Source organism: Salvelinus namaycush, chromosome 16, assembly GCF_016432855.1.
Source record: "Salvelinus namaycush isolate Seneca chromosome 16, SaNama_1.0, whole genome shotgun sequence".
Taxonomy (NCBI): Eukaryota; Metazoa; Chordata; class Actinopteri; order Salmoniformes; family Salmonidae; genus Salvelinus; species Salvelinus namaycush.
The window spans coordinates 7877873-7893898 of record NC_052322.1 but is presented as its reverse complement, the minus strand read 5'-3'; the positions used below and the strand labels follow the sequence as shown (position 1 = coordinate 7893898).

The following is a 16026-nucleotide window of genomic DNA, read 5'->3' as shown; positions in this document are numbered from 1 at the left end:
AACCTAAACCTATAGGGGAGGGTCTGGGTGGGCATCTATCCGCGGTGGCGGCTCTGGTGCGGGACGTGGACCCCGCTCCACCTTAGGCTTGGCCTACTTAGGTGGCGCCTCTGGAGCGGGAACCCTCGCCGCCGACCCCGGACTGGGGACCCTCGCCGCGGGCTCCGGACAGGAGGGCAGACTCTGGCAGTTCCGAACAGGAGGGCAGACTCTGGCAGCTCCGGACAGGAGGGCAGACTCTGGCAGCTCCGGACAGGAGGGCAGACTCTGGCAGCTCCGGACAGGAGGGCAGACTCTGGCAGCTCCGGACAGGAGGGCAGACTCTGGCAGCTCCGGACAGGAGGGCAGACTCTGGCAGCTCCGGACAGGAGGGCAGACTCTGGCAGCTCCGGACAGGAGGGCAGACTCTGGAGGCTTCTTGCCATGGATCACCCCTGGAGGCTTCTTGCCATGGATCACCACTGGAGGCTTCTTGCCATGGATCAACACTGGAGGCTTCGTGCCATGGATCATCACTGGAGGCTTCGTGCCATGGATCATCACTGGAGGCTTCGTGCCATGGATCATCACTGGAGGCTTCGTGCCATGGATCATCACTGGAGGCTTCGTGCCATGGATCATCACTGGAGGCTTCGTGCCATGGATCATCACTGGAGGCTTCCTGCCATGGAACACCACTGGAGGCTTCCTGCCATGGATCATTACTGGAGTGGAGAGACACACAGGAGGCCTGGCTCTGGGAGAAGGCACAGGACTCACCAGGCTGGGGAGACATGCAGGAGGGTTAGGGCTTAGCACAGGCACAGGACTCACCAGGCTGGGGAGAGATGCAGGTGGCCTCTTCCTTGGCCGAGGCACCGGATACACTGGGCCGTGGAGGCGCACTGGCGGTCTCGAGCGCAGAGCTAGCACAACTCCTTCTGGCTGGATCCCCCCTGTAGCCCGGCAAGTGCGGGGAGCTGGAACAGGCCGCACTGGGCTGTGCTGGCGAACCGGGGACACCGTGCGTAGGGCTGGCGCAGGATAACCCGGGCCGAGGAGACGCACTGGAGGCCAGATGCGCTGAGCCGGCACCATCCCTCCTGGCTCAATGCCCACTCTAGCACGGCCAATGCGAGAAGTTGCGATGTAGCGCACCGGGCTATGAGTGCGCACTGGGGACACCTTGCGCTTCACCGCATAACACGGTGCCTGCCCGGTCACTCTCTCCCCACGGCAAACACGAGGAGTTGGCTCAGGTCTATGACCTGACTCCGCCAATTTCCCTGTGTGCCCCCCACCCAAAATAATTCTGGAGGCTGCCTCTCGAGCCAACTCCTCGTAGCGTCGCCGCTCCGCCTTAGCTGCCTCCAGCTCCTCTTTAGGACGGCGATACTCTCCCGTTTGTGCCCAGGGTCCCTTGCCGTCCAGGATTTCCTCCCATGTCCAGGAGTCCATTACACCACACTGCTTGGTCCTTTGGTGGTGGGTAGTTCTGTCACGGCTGTTTGAAGAAGAGGACCAAGGTGCAGCGTGGTACGTGTTCATGATTTTTAATACAGGTGAACACTAGAACAAAAAAAGAACAAAGCAGAACAAACGAAACAGTTCTGTCTGGTGCAGACACACAAAACAGAAAACAACTACCCACCAAAACCCATGTGAGCAAGAGCTACCTAAGTATGGTTCTCAATCAGAGACAACGATAGACAGCTGCCTCTGATTGAGAACCACACCCGCCAAACAACAAAGAAATACAACACATAGAACACAAAACATAGAATGCCCACCCAAACTCACGCCCTGACCAAACCAAAATAGAGACATAAAAAGGATCTCTAAGGTCAGGGCGTGACAGAACCACACAACTACTGACCAAAACTACAGACTAGGGATGGGCATTTGAAATGATTTAACTATTCGAATAATATAATTAAAGTCAAACTTTTTAACATTTTTCCACTACCACAAAAATGATTTTAAAGAGCTTTAGCAAGCCCCACAACCCCACAACTTTTGTAAAGTTATCATCTAGTTGGTAATAATTAACAATAATAATAATTAAATTCAGCTATCCACATGCCATATAATTATTACTATTGCTATTATTGTTAAAATATCATAGTCCTGTTTTGTTGATGTTGTTATTGTAGTATCAACTGTAACCAAGTAACAGCTTCTAAACTTTTAACAGCATTCAAATGGACATTGAAAGTGTGACTTAAAAAAAGTGTCTAGAATGTGGTTATCAGGTTTGCCAATCAACAAACTGATGGATCTGGCAGGAGAATGTGTTCAGTCTGTGTCGTTGTACCCTCCTGGCATGCCATAGAGTGCATACCAAACACATAAACAAAGAGCTTACTGGGCATGTTGTCTGGCAGCTGGGCCATTGTCATCGCCTATTGGTCAGTGCAGGGTTTTCTGCAACTGCAATCAAAAGGGATATTCAGCGGGGCTTAGGAGAGGCCACTGTGGTCAGCAGGAATATAATTGGACGACCAATTATTTCTCATTGAAGATCTAAATAACTTTTCTGGCCTCTCTGGACTAAAACCCAATTAGTGTACAATATTACGTATTGGATCTTTAAAAGACAGAACTTGTACATTATCCTGCAGTTTTACCTATACAATGGGCTGATGGTGAAGTAGACATATATTCATATGGTATTGGTATTCATATCGCAAAATATATAAATGAGCTCTCCAAAATGAATTTCAATAGAACATTAAAAAAAGACCAGATCCTGCAACCATGGAGAGGTAAATACCTGTCTATTTATGGAAAAATTACACTAATAACTAATAGTAATATCTGAGCTTACTCACTTATGGAGCTGCCTACCCCTGATGACTAGTTTTTCAAATCATATGAGCAAAACATATTTCACTTTATCTGGGACGCTAAGCCAGACAAGAAAAAGCGTGCCTATCAATATAATGAATATGAACTGGGTGGGCTGAGATTACTAAATATTAAAGCACTAAGCCTCTCATGAAAAGCTCCACTTATGCGAAAGTTTTAATTAAACGGAAAATGGATCTCAAGGAGATTACTAAGAAAAGCCCATCCGTTGTTGCCTTCATGCAGATTGCCACTTCTCATTTTTGGTTAATTGAAAATAAAACCTTGTTCAAAGTATCTCTCTTTCTCAAACAGGCAATACAGAGCTGGTTACAATTTAAATGTCATCCCCCAGAAAAGACAGAACAAATATTACAACCAATATTATGGTTGAATTCAAATGTAGTGGTTGATAAAATACCTGCATTCATGGGAAATATGTTTGAGAAGGGTATTACAAAAAAAATTATATTATAAATTTGAATGGTAGAGTTATGTCTTACATGGAGCTGTCGGAAATGTATGAGGTCTGCTCAATCCAAGATTACAACCAATTGTTTATAGCACTACCCCAAAAATGGAGGAGGCAAGTGGCAGTGGGAGGAGGCAGGGAACTGGTCTGTCTGCCCAATATAAAGGATCAAAACTGGCAGAGGAATGAAAGTTGCATTAATAGGAAAGTATACCAGTTTAATTTTAGGACCAGGATGTTGACAGCTGTGCCATACAGATTGCAAAAATAGCTGGAAGAGATTTTTGATGTACCGATTCCATGGCATAGGGTGAGCTGATATATAAAATTATGCAAGATTCAACACTTTGTGCTTTTCAGCTCAAATTATTGGACAGAATTCTTGCCACCAACAGAATGTTGAATAGTTGGGGCATATACAGCCATCGCAGCTCTGCAGATTTTGTTGTGAGGATACAGAATCAATAGACCATTTGTTTTGGTATTGCCCTCAGGTAGGCTGCTTCTGGTCTTCTGGAATGGCTGAAAAAAGCATAACATTAATTTAAAATTAACCCATAAAATAGCATTGTTGGGAGATTGAGAGACCTTGTCAGTCAATCTATAATATATTAATACTCTTAGCAAAACAATTTTTGAATTGAATTCGATTAGATAGATTTCAATTGTATGTTAAACATCACAGCATAGTTGAAAGATATATGGTGCGTAGAAATCTGAAGAGGGTGACCAGCAGAGAGGGGTAAATTAAGGTAAAAAATAAACAAAAAAACAAAAAATGTTAAAAAAATACAAATAATATATATTTTTTTAAGACTGTGCTTTGCAGATTTCATTGATATTTACATGTGTTCCCAATTACCTTGACCTTTAAATGGAGAAAATAATTTAAAAGGGAATTACCATGATTAGCTCTCAATAGAGACAGTCACTGGCTAGAATATGACTGTAGTCAAGTTGGCATACCAGATACATAAGATGCCTAAAAGTTTCAAATGTATTTTTAGCTTTGGGAAATATTGGAATATATCATTGCTCTCTCCTTTCAATATTCATTGTCATTCAAGTTCCCAGACAGCACTTGCAGGTGGCAGTAAAGGTCTACATTACATCTGATGACCCCTATAGCTCAATGGATGAACCATCACTGTAAATGATTGAGATTAGATAATATTGGTTACCTATATTATGCTATGTTTAGTTATGTCCCTTTGAGGAATGTACAGTTGAAGTCGGAACATACACTTATGTTGGAGTCATTAAAACTCGTTTTTTCAACCACTCCACAAATTTCTTGTTAACAAACTATAGTTTTAGCAAGTCGGTTAGGATATCTACTTTGTGCATGACATAAGTAATTTTTCCAACAATTGTTTACAGACAGATTATTTCACTTATAATTCATGGTATCACTATTCCAGTGGGTCAGAAGTTTACATACACTAAGTTGCCTGTGCCTTTAAACAGCTTGGAAAATTCCAGAAAATTATGTCATGGCTTTAGCAGCTTCTGATAGGCTAATTGACATCATTTGAGTCAATTGGTAATACTGTCAAACTCAGTGCCTCTTTGCTTGACATCATGGGAAAATCAAAATAAATCAGCCAAGACCTCAGAGAAAAAATTGTAGACCTCCACAAGTCTGGTTCATGCTTGGGAGCAATTTCCAAACGCCTCAAGGTACCCCGTTCACCTGTACAAACAATTGTACGCAAGTATAAACACCATGGGACCACGCAGCCGTCATACCGCTCAGGAAGGAGACGCATTCTGTATCTAGAGATGAACGTACTTTGGTGTGAAAAGTGCAAATCAATCCCAGAACAACAGCAAAGGACCTTGTGAAGATGCTGGAGGAAATAGGTACAAAAGTATCTATATCCATAGTAAAACGAGCCCTATATCGACATAACCTGAAAGGCCACTCAGCAAGGAAGAAGGCACTGCTCCAAAACTGCCATGAAAAAGCCAGACTACGGTTTGTAACTGCACATGGGGACAAAGATCGTACATTTTGGAGAAATGTCCTCTGGTCTGATGAAACAAAAATAGAACTGTTTAGCCATAATGACCATCGTTATGTTTGGAGGAAAAAGGGGGAGTCTTGCAAGCCGAAGAACACCACCCCAACCGTGAAGCATGGGAGTGGCAGCATCATGTTGTGGGGGTGCTTTGCTGCAGGAGGGACTGGTGCACGTCACAAAATAGATGCCATCATGAGGAAGGAAAGTTATGTGGATATATTGAAGCAACATCTCAAGACATCAGTCAGGAAGTTAAATGTTGGTCGCAAATGGGTCTTCCAAATGGACAATGACCCCAAGCATACTTCCAAAGTTGTGCCAAAATGGCTTAAGGACAACAAAGTCAAGGTTTTGGAGTGGCCATCACACAGCCCTGACCTCAAAACTCTAGAAAATTTGTGGGCTGAACTGAAAAAGCATGTGCGAGCAAGGAGGCCTACAGACCTGACTCAGTTACACCAGCCATGTCAGGAGGAATGGGCCAAAATTAACCAAAATGATTGTGGGAAGCTTGTGGAAGGCTACCCGAAACGTTTGACCCAAGTTAAACAATTTAAAGGCAATGCTACCAAATACTAATTGAGTGTATGCAAACTTCTGATCCACTGGGAATGTGATGAAAAAAATAAAAGCTGAAATAAATCATTCTCTACTATTATTCTGACATTTCACATTCTTAAAATAAATTGGTGATCCTAACTGACCTAAGACAGAGAATTTTTACTAGGATTAAATGTCAGGAATTGTGAAAAACTGAGTTGAAATGTATTTGGCTAAGGTGTATGTAAACTTCTGACTTCAGCTGTACTACTGCATCAATATGTTTTGACCATGACAGTTTACAATCTAGGGTTACTCCAAGCAGTTTAGTCATCTCAACTTGCTCAATTTCCACATTATTTATTACAAGATTTAGTTGAGATTTAAGGTTTAGTGAGTGTTTTGTTCGAAATACAATGCTTTTAGTTTTAGAAATATTTCGGGCTAACTTATTCTTTGCCACCCACTCTGAAACTAACTGCAGCTCTTTGTTGAGTGTTGCAGTCATTTCAGTCGCTGTAGTAGCTGACGTGTATAGTGCTGAGTCATCTGCATACATTGAAATTCTGGCTTTACCCAAAGTCAGTGGAATGTCGTTAGTAAAAATTGAAAAAAGCAAGGGGCCTAAACAGCTACACTGGGGAATTCATGATTCTAACTGGATTATATTTGAGATGCTTCCATTAAAGAACACCCTCTGTGTTATTTTAGACAAGTAACTCTTTATCCACATTACAGCAGGGGATGTAAAGCCATAACACATACATTTTTCCAGCAGTAGACTATGGTCGATAATGTCAACAGCTGCACTGAAATCTAACAAGACAGCCCCCACAATCATTTTATCATCCATTTCTCTCAGCCAATCATCAGTCATTTGTGTAAGTGCTATGCTTGTTGAGTGTCCTTCACTATAAGCATGCTGAAATTCTGCTGTCAATCTGTTTACTGTGAAATAGCATTGTTTCTGGTCAAACACCATTTTTTCCAGAAGTTTACTAAGGGTTGGTAACAGGCTGATTGGTCAGCTATTTGAGCCAGTAAAAGGTGCTTTACTATTCTTGGGTAGCGGAATGACTTTAGCTTCCCAAATAGGAGTGCCAATATCGTCCGCTATTATCCTCAGTAATTTTCCACCCAAATTGTCAGACCCCGGTGGCTTGTCATTGTTGACAGTCAACAATAATTTTTTCACCTCTTCCACACTGACTTTACGGATTTCAAAAGTACAATTCTTGTCTTTCATAATTTGGTCCGATAGACTTGAATGTGTAGTGTCATCATTTGTTGCTGGCATGACATCCCTAAGTTTGCTTATCTTGCCAATGAAGAAGTCATTAAAGTAGTTTACAACATCAGTGGGCTTTGTGATGAATGAGCCATCTGATTCAATAAATGAAGGAGCCGAGTTGGCTTTTTTTCCCAAAATATAATTTAAGATGCCCCAAAGCTTTTTACTATCATTCTTTATATAATTTATCTTTGTTTCATAGTGTACTTACATTTTATTTAGTCACATGATTTCTTAATTTGCAGTACGTTTGCCAATCTGTTGTGCTGCCAGACTTAATTGCCATACCTTTTGCCTCATCCCTCTCAACCATACAATTTTTAGGCCTTGAAATACAGCCACAGGTAAACCTCCAATTGACTCAAATGATGTCAATTAGCCTATCAGAAGCTTCTAAAGCCATGACATCATTTTCTGGAATTGTCCAAGCTGTTTAAAGGCACAGTCAACTTAGTGTATGTAAACTTCTGACCCACTGGAATTGGGATACATTGAATTATAAGTGAAATAATCTGTCTGTTAACAATTATTGTAAAAATGACTTATGTCATGCACAAAGTAGATGTCCTAACCGACTTGCCAAAAATAGAGTTTGTAAACAAGAAATTTGTGGAGTGGTTGAAAACGAGTTTTAAGGACTCCAACATAAGTGTATGTAAACTTCTGACTTCAACTGTAGCTAAGATGGGGAGAAGTCTGTCTATAATAAAGCGATGCTCAGCCTTCTTAACAACACTATCAACAAGACAGGTCCTACAGGCCCTAGTTTTGTCGCACCTTGACTACTGTTCAGTCGTGTGGTCAGGTGCCACAAAAAAGGACTTAGGAAAATTGCAATTGGCTCAGAACAGGGCAGCACGGCTGGCCCTTGGATGTACACAGAAAGCTAATATTAATAATATGCATGTTAATCTCTCCTGGCTGAAAGTGGAGGAGAGATTGACTTCACCACTACTTTTATTTATGAGAGGTTTTGACATGTTGAATGCACCGAGCTGTCTGTCTAAACTACTGGCACACAGCTCCGACACCCATGCATACTCCACAAGACATGCCACAAGAGGTCTCTTCACAGTCCCCAAGTCCAGAACAGACTATGGGAGGCACACAGTACTACATAGAGCCATGACTACAGGGAACTCTATTCCACGTCAAGTAACTGACGCAAGCAGTAAAATTAGATTTAAAAAACACCTTATGGAACAGCGGGGACTGTGAAGCAACACAAACATTGGCACAGACACATGCATTCACAAACACACGCATGTGTTAACATACGCACTATACATACACATGGATTTAGTACTGTAGATATGTGGTAGTGGTGGAGTAGGGGACTGAGGGCACACAGTGGGTTATGAAATCTGTGAATGTATCGTAACGTTTTAAAAAATTGTATAAACTGCCTTAATTTTAGCCGCTATAAATGCTAGGTTACACAGTTCCCTCTGATAACAATCTCCAGTATCAACATTTCCAAGCAAACAAAAACAAGGAGAAGGGAGAAATTCTGAAGTAAAAGAACATACTCTTTGCCAAAATTCAGCCAGCTTTCACAAGACCAGAACATGAGCAAATATGTCCCTGTTTGTGTTTTTTACAACTCCAGCAGAGGACTTATACATGTCTGAGTGCATGATATTCAGTTTCACTGGCATATGGAATGTTCTATGGATGGTCTTAAACTGCAGTCATTTATGTCTGAGAGGATATGAACATGACTGGGCATTCTAACATATCTGTACTCATTCATCATCATCATCAATAGCGTTTCTCAGGTCTTCCTCACATTTTTGTTTGACATGTTTTGTGTCATCGGGAAAAGCCTCTATCACCACTTGATACAGTTTGGAAATCAACTTTAGGTTTGTCAGACTGCCTTAAAATAGTTTCAATCTATGAAGCTTCTGGCTTGTCCAGTGTTTTCTACACAGAGATAATAAAGTGTTGTATCTGCAAAAGTTCACCTCGTCGTGGTCACAGACTGGTCTTCCCTGGTTGCCTGACCCTGCTGAGACCTTTGTCACCATCTGATCTTGCTCAGATGAGGCATGACGAAGAATTGGTGTGCACTACCGTTGAAAAGTTTGGGGTCACTTAGAAATGTCCTTATTTTTGAAAGAAATGCAATTTTTTTGTCCATTTAAAATAACATCAAATTTATCAGAAATACATTGTAAATGTTGTAAATGACTACTGTAGTTGGAAACAGCTGATTCTTAATGGAATATCTACATAGGTGTACAGAGGCCCATTATCAGCAACCATCACTCCTGTGTTCCAATGGCACGTTGTGTTAGCTAATCCAAGTTTATAATTTTAAAAGGCTAATTGATCATTAGAAAATCCTTTTGTAATTATGTTAGCACAGCTGAAAACTGTAGTGCTGATTAAAGAAGCAATAAAACTGGCTTTTAGAATTGTTGAGTATCTGGAGTATCAGCATTTGTGGGTTCGATTACAGACTCAAAATGGCCAGAAACAAAGAACTTTCTTCTGAAACTCGTCAGTCTATTCTTGTTCTGAGAAATGAAGATATCGTACAACGCTGTGTTGCCTCACAAGTCCTCAACTGGCAGCTTCATTAAATAGTACCCGCAAAACACCAGTCTCAACTTCAACAGTGAAGAGGCGACTCCGGGACGCTGAACAGGTGTGTTCAGGGTGGTATGGCCACAAATATTTATTTTGACCCTGTTTTCTCCCTAAATTTGGTTCCTTGGCTCATCTTTGTAACACCTTAATGGGCCCGGGAGAGGCAATGGTTGAGTCATGTGTCCTCTGAAACATGACCCGCTTGGCCGCTTACTTCTTATCACGGATGTCAGCCGCACCAATGTGTCGGAGGAAACACTGTTCCGACTGACGACCGGCGTCAGCTTGCAGGCGCCTGGCTATGTCACAAGGAGTTGCTAGAGCACAATAAGCCAAGGAAAGCCCTACCGGCCAAACCCTCCCCTACCCCGCACAGCGTTGGGCCAATTTGATCGAACCCCAGGCTGTAGTGGCTCCTCTGTACTGTGTTGCAGTGCTTTTGATAGCATGATGTTGATTCAAAAATACCATTTTACTATCAACATTGATCAAATCTAAAATTCAACAATTTCAACCAATTGAATATAGGATGAAAACATTTTTTACTTTTCTATGTGGAATTTTCAATGCAATTTAACCTATACCCAATGTAGTTCTGATGATTATGTTGCAATTCAATTGATGTAACAACCTATTAGTCAGGTGAAGTCAATGTATTTATTTATTTTTATTTCACCTTTATTTAACCAGTTGAGATCCAGTTCTCATTTACAACTGCGACCCGGCCAAGATAAAGCAAAGCAGTGCGACACATAAACAAATGTACAGTCAATAACACAATTGAAAAAAATCTATGTACAGTGTGTGCAAATGTAGAAGAGTAGGGAGGTAGGCAATAAATAGGCCATAGAGGTGAAATAATTACAATTTAGCATTAACACTGGAGTGATAGATGTGCAGATGATAACGTGCAAGTAGAGATACTGGGGTGCAAAAGAGCAAGAGGGTGAGTAATAATATGGGGATGAGGTAGTTGGGTGTGCTATTTACAGATTGGCTGTGTACAGGTACAGTGATCAGTAAGCTGCTCTGACAGCTGATGCTTAAAGTTACAGAGGTAGAAATAAGACTCCAGCTTCAGTGATTTTTGCAATTCCTTCCAGTTATTGGCAGCAGAGAACTGGAAGGAAAGGAGGCCAAAGGAAGTGTTGGCTTTGGGGATGACCAGTGAAATATACCTGCTGGTGTGCGTGCTATGGGTGGGTGTTGCTATGGTGACTAGTGAGCTGAGATAAGGCGGAGCTTTACATAGCAAAGATTTATAGATGACCTGGAGCCAGTGGGTTTGGCGACGATTATGTAGTGAGGGCCAGCCAATGAGAGCATACAGGTCGCAGTGGTGGGTAGTATATGGGGCTTTGGTGAGAAAAATGTACGTTTTACCCTAATTTCAATGTTTACAACGCAGGTGGAAATGAGATGAAAACAGTACTGGTTGATAACTTTTTTCATATCCATATCCAGTATTTTCCAAGTTGATTCCACATCACAATACATTGACAAATTACATTCAAACAACATTATTTCAACCAGTGTGTGCCCAGTGGGAATAGTCTAAAGACAAACTTGCCATTTTCCCTATATGCTCGACAGAAGCCTGGGGAACAAATTAATATGATTTAAACTGAAATTAAATATGTTCTGTAATAAACAAAGCTATACAACTGAGTGTGTGTAAATATATGCAACGTTTTTTCACCCTTCTCTTTTCTTTTCTTGGCTTCTCATAATGTGGTTAGTTAACTGGCTGATTTTTGCTCACTCATCTTTGCATTTCCCTTCCAGACTTGTGCCTTGGAATGGGAGGGAACTCTACTGACCACCACTGAGTTAAATACATGCGGGAAGACTCTACAGTCCCGTGCAGTGAACGTGGTCAAGCGTTACAGTGGATTCATTTAAAACAAATTGACAAAAACAAATGGTTGACCTCGCCGTGGCTCGAAAATTGTGTTTATAAAGGAGCGTAAGGCGTTCCCTAAGAAATACAAGGATATGGAGAAAGACCTCTGAGTTTTTGGAGGAAGATGAGGGCGGAGATGTTGATTCTGAGAACGAGATGGGGGTGTACAATGATGATGACTCAGCAATAAACAAGGTCAAACATTACAGAGGGTTTTTATGCACATTTGGTCCAAAGACAAAAAGACGTGAGCAAGGTAGTCGATTGGAGTTACAAAAGCGATATGGAGGTTTCATGCGAAGGAATCGGCCGAAGTTGAAGAACTTGAAGTGGGACAATCGGAGAGATAGGGTGGCTTTTTACGTCGTCATTACAAATGATCCGTTCGTTCAGATGAGGAGCCTAGTTCATATGACGACTTTGGTCTATAGAAAAAACAAACTTCCGCAGATTCACTTGAATTCTCACAATTATCCGTATGTGTGCTGCCTAATAGCCTACTGCTTACCTGGTAGCACATTGTTGCGGCAGGTTCTATATCTGTAAAGGCCAATACCTGCTTGTGTCAGTCATGTTTAAATGCATTCTGTGTGAAGGACTTACCTGTGACAAACCAATTATTTTGTGTGTTAAAATATTATTTATTACAACATGCTTGTTTGACAAAAATATTCATTCATTGTTACATTAAAGTCGCAAGTTAAACATTTGTGTCACTTGCATGGAAACATGTCTAGGTGAATTGATTATCAAACTCTAAATTGAGTCATTGAGCCCCAGCACACATTCATCCAGTCACTCACCCACACACACATCGATTTATGTAAGTAGGCTACCATCAGTGGCTATTTCAGCATGTAAATCTAGGTGGGGCAAACTCAACAATTTTATTTTATGCATGCCAGCAAAGCCACTACACAACACAACACATTAATTGCACTATAACGTTGACAAACGATGCCCACAAACTGTTAGGGCCTACATAAAGCTGTCCCAACAGCAGAGCTTTCTTTTCAGCACCATGGAGTGAATCCTTACCACTGCTCCACCTGGCTATCAGCGTAGTCTTGTCTGGCAACGAAAAAGTTCATTCAGCCTCATTTACTACCTTTAAAAAAAAACATAGCTGATATGGCTGACTTGCTTGAACAAATGTGGTTTCTACTGACGATTGAGATGTACAAATTATGGCATAAGGGAATGATGAGCGGATAAGAGGCAATCCGTAATTTGACATTTTGACTTAACTCACTAATTAAAGACATTAATAAGTGAGCTAAGACGGACGTAGTCAATAAAACTATTTGTTCAGAACTTTTGAAATGTACAGGTACAGAATTCTGAACATGGGCCGTTCTTACAGTATTCTCCCTGTACACCAAGTCAGAAATGTAGGATAAATAAAGGGGGCAAATAAGCAGACAATGAAAGCTCTTACAATATTCAATGATGACATTTCTTTAAAACAGGCTATAGGCTACATGTGCACCACCAAGTCAGAACAGTAGGCTAAGTTATGAGGGGGAAAGGGACCGAATTATTAGGATGAGGCACATAGGCTACTAACAGCTTACTACACAACATACACTTAGCATTACTTTCTTAGCTACAGTATACATACAGTGCATTTGGAAAGTGTTCAGACCCCTTGACTTTTTCTACATTTTGTTAGACTTATTCTAAAATTGATAAAATATTTTTTTTACTGAAATACCTTACATAAGTATTCAGAGCCTTTGCTTTGAGAATCGAAATTGAGCTCAGGTGCATCCTGTTTTCATTGATCATCCTTGAGATGTTTCTACAACTTGATTGGAGTCCACCTGTGGTAAATTCAATTGATTGGATATGATTTGGAAAGGCACACACCTGTCTATATACGGTCTCACAGTTGACATTGCACGTCAGAGCAAAAACCAAGCCATGAGGTCGAAGGAATTGTCCGTAGAGCTCCGAGACAGGATTGTGTCGAGGTTCCAAAACATTTCTGCAGCATTGAAGGTCCCCCAAAACACAATGGCTTCCATCATTCTTAAATGGAAGAATTTTGGAACCACCAAGACTCTTCCTAGAGCTGGCCGCCCGGCCAAACTGAGAAATCGGGGGAGAAGGGCCTTGGTCGGGGAGGTGACCAAGAATCCGATGTTTACTCTGACATCGCTCCAGAGTTCCTCTGTGGAGATGGGTGAACCTTCCAGAAGGAAAACCATCTCTGCAGCACATTAATACATTTGCAAAAATTTCTACAACCCTGTTTTCACTTTGTCATTATGGGGTGTTGTGTGTAGCATGGAGAGGGGAAAAAACGAATGTAATCAATTTTAAAATAACATGCTGACCAGACAGGACACGTCGCGTGCGCGAGCGTTGCAAAATAAATGTACACATACATGTTATTCAATCATTGCAACCAAATTGCTCGCGAGCGTCTGCGTGGCCAGGCGCTAAAATAGAACTTAATTCTATTTGTGACGCTCAACGTGCTGAATGTCCTGCCTCTCAAATCTGCTCATTGGTTTTTAGGAGCATATACACACACGTGCCATATCCTCCATTTTTTTGGAGCATATACCCACATGGGTGATTGAAAGATGAACTGACGTCCACACTCCAGTTGGTGATGGTAATGCACCGTAAAGTTGGTTGCCAACCGCCATATAAAGTCCAAAGAAGAAAAATAAGCCTGAAGGGAGGAGAGATGACAAGAAACTAATTTGGTTTATCGTTTTATCTGTGGATTAATTGTCAGTGTAGAAATTAGCTAGTAACAGAAAGCTAGCTAGCTAAATTGCCATAAATGTTTAATGCTTTTTGAGCTGTCCCCAAATTAGTATAATTGGTTCAGAGTTTGTTTTGATATTTCAACCTGCGATCAGTGTATGGTTTGGGGGTACAAAATCAACATGCGCACGAGCAGTTTGGTCAGCATGTAAGGCTGTAACATAACAAAATGTGAAAAAAGTCAAGGGGTCTGTAATACTTTACGAATGCTCTGTATCTCCCTGGCATGTTACATCATTTATGCAGCAGCTTACAAGACATTTTTGGACTCACTGATGTGCTGTGCTCACTTGAACAGGAAGGTGGCACGGCAGTCCTTCTTGTGGGCAAATTTTGTCATGAAACTTTGTCATCAAAGTCTGGCATTCTCTGGATTTATGGTGCTTTCAAGACAACTGGGAACTGAAAAAAACAAGGTCAAATCATGACATCAGTGATCTTTGGGTCAGAGCTCTAGAAAGAGGCCCGAGTTCCCAAATTGGAATTTTGAGTTGGATGACCATAGATTGTTTTTTCCCCCTCGAGTTCCCAGTTGTCTTCAACTCACTGTAGTCTGATATTATTCAGTTCCAAGTTTGTAGTTGTTTTGAATGCGGCGGGAGTCATGTTGGACTAACAGCATGGCCAATGTATTCAACCTTTTCTGGCCCATGGTGTTGCGTGTGAATGTTTATCCTATTAAGCTTGGAAAAAAGAGACACTTAAACCCAGACTTGGACCACACACCCTCGCCACCAAATAGCAGGCAGGGGAAGCAAAAGTGATTTCTTTGCAATGTTTTAAGTTAACCACTGATTCCTTCCAAACCACTCATTGTTGAATTTGAGATTTCCAACTTGTGTAATGTTTATGTCCACTGGCCAATGAGCACTGATACGTTATATCTATAATTTTCTCTTCATATGACAAGGATTGAAAAGGATTTGCCAGTCGACATGATTCATGATGATGATACCATAGACTTACATTAGAAGTGCCCATCCAAGAAGGCTCAAGGTCATTGGCCACAGATACATTTACAAAATCACGTTATATCTACCGTGGCTTTGATTTGACTGACCATGTCATCATACTCGCGTGTCTAGCTTGCTAAGATTTTGAAAGTATGATGTTGACATGGTCAGCCATTAAAGCTATGGTAGATATAACATGATTTTGTCATTTTATGTGGCCAATGACCTTTATGCCTTCTTGGATGGGCACTTAATGTAAATCTATGGCAGAACCCAAGGGGCTTGAACTTTCTAGCTCTCCCTGTAGATTTTGCAGTGATGTGTTCTCATGGGTGACAGAACACTGAGCCAATCACGGCACAACTACAGAACATTACCAACCCCTACGCTGTATATTTTCTGCTGTCTGACCCTCCACCACAGAAAGCATGGAGCTAAGTTGAAACACCTGCATTTTGGAGCTGCCTTACTCAAGAAAGCAAAAAAGAGACCATGTTTGTATGCAGCTTTATTAACTAAATGTTTATTTTTTACATTGTTTGCAAACTGATGTGTGACAAGTATTAATGCCAAAATAACATGCAAAAACAGGCAACACATTTTTTTTGCTAAGTCCTGAATGACAGGTCACCACTGGCTAC

The 16026-nt window shown here is 41.5% G+C and overlaps 1 pseudogene; it reads left to right on the top strand.

The window, feature by feature from the left end:
- The first annotated feature begins 9925 nt into the window (after window positions 1–9925).
- On the top strand, window positions 9926–12082 carry LOC120060872 (annotated as a pseudogene).
- Window positions 12083–16026: the final 3944 nt, after the last annotated feature.